Consider the following 2203-nt stretch of genomic DNA (forward strand, 5'->3'; position numbering starts at 1 on the left):
CGTGCAGGAAACTGTCACAGGTCGGACTCCTGCGCCTGCTCTACCAACTGAGTTAACCGGTCAGAGTAACGTTCTCATTTGACACAAGCATGGTTTGCTTTTTGCGAACACAGAACCATCTAGGAAGCCACCAGTGGAAACTGTTTAGGAAAGGGCAAGCACTGATTGGGTAAACCATCTGTCTATCACCTTTGCCATTATTGTTTTGAACGAACCCTCGGGGCCATCTCACACAACCAAACCATGGCTGTCGCTGCCAGCAGCTCCTCACCGGACGCTGATAGGTGCGGTGAGCTGGTAGTTAAGACACAAACGCATTAGGTTTGAGCCTGACAGGATGGATTCACGTGTGATCTTGTGATGTTGCAAGACTAATAATTGAATAATTGAATAATAATCAATGTAAGCTGTGCAAAGCCATGTTTTTGAATAATTTATTTATGCAGGTATTTGGTTGTCAACCATAGCATTGAACAAAATCCAACTTTTAATAGTTTTTATATATTTTAAAACCACAAATGCCCACCTCATGGTGGCTTGTGAGGAAAAGGATGACCAAAGTCAGTAGGATTTATCTTCTGGGCACCAGACATGTCAGTTACAGATTTCATAGCAATCCCTCCAGTACTGTTATTCTATATTTTAGGACAACACACATTAATTAACATTTCTGTTAATGTGCCAGTGTTAGCCAGCTGGTTAATTTTCAACCGCAGTCATATGACCAGATGATTTTAGACCAGAGCAATAGGAAACAACAAGAGATTAGTACAGGTTAAACTTTACAGACATAAGTCAACAAGACACCATACAGACAGCCAGAGCAACAAATAGGCTTTCTCAGTAAGCCGTGCAGAGCCACAGGAAGCAGCAAGACATTAGCACAGTTACACATCAACAGTATCGGCATTCAGTCGAAGAAGCCATGCAGGCATCAAAACACAGTCAATCAACACTGACCCAAGCCATGTACTTGCACTGTTCAACCAAGCAAAACTAGCCTGACAAGCCAGACCCACATAGGATCTGGGAACTCACTAGTTGCAGAGCTCAATCCGAGGGGCGGGATCGGCACGCAATAGGATAGGGCTACAACCAATCAGAGTAACACTAGTTGATAGCTTAAACCTTTGCTTTATCTGGTCGGCAAAACTCCAAACACATCTTCCTTTATTAAGAATGACTTCCATGCTTAACTCCAAGTCTTCCAAAGTAGCGGCCAAAGCCGATTCGAATGACCGCTGTTCGTTAGCATCAAACATCAAACATGTCTGTTCGATATAGATATTTCAGTCTTGGCCAAAGTGGTGGACCAACTGACAGACTGATATTGCAATCCATAGAGTCATGGCACTAGAATCGCTAACTTTCTTTTATCTGGAATGGTTTTATGCAATTCCGGACATCTTTTACACTTTCATAGCATTGAAACTGGATCATTGTTGAATCCACTTTTTGGCGAATCACATTGAAACTCATAAAGTATAGGCCTATCATTTATTTAGAATGGAGCAGTTCAACAGTTAATCTGAAATGTAGTGCTGTAATATTATAATTGGCTTAAAATGGAAATACTCAAACAACGTCCAAGTATGATCAAATTGTTCCTATAGTACTTGAGTAAATGTACTTAATTACCTCCCACTACTTGCTGTGGTTTACTGTAGTTCATATAAACTGGGTTTGATATATTTAAGGTGGTATGGAAGTTTTCCAAAAAACTCTGCATGTTGTTTTGGAATGAAACAAACCACTACATTTTACCATCCCCACTTCAAATCCTTATTCCCAGCTCTGCTCAGTTATCCCACATCGTGTCTGTGTTAATTTCCATCAGCGCTAGGCACAGCAACACCCTGGCATATCTCATCCCACACACTTGTCAAACATCTGAAAAGAAGATAGACAGGACACTCCACATGGTTCTGATACAAACAGAGGTAAGCTGTGGTCAGCGCAGTTTACTCATTCCCGTTCTGTGATTAATTCTTGATGTGAAGCGCATTGGGATTCCTTTGTAAAGATTGTGAGGAAAATTGATGTATTATAAATAATGCTAAAATTGGTCGCCCATTATTAAAACATCATGATGGTTAACATGTCTTTCTTCTGCCATCAAACTGTGCCTCCTTTTGTTTGGGGAAAAGAAATGTGGAAGAGACAGAAAACATCTGTTTTTTTCCAGATCACAAATGAAGCATAA

The sequence above is a fragment of the Etheostoma cragini genome, chromosome 2, assembly GCF_013103735.1.
Source record: "Etheostoma cragini isolate CJK2018 chromosome 2, CSU_Ecrag_1.0, whole genome shotgun sequence".
Classification (NCBI taxonomy): Eukaryota; Metazoa; Chordata; class Actinopteri; order Perciformes; family Percidae; genus Etheostoma; species Etheostoma cragini.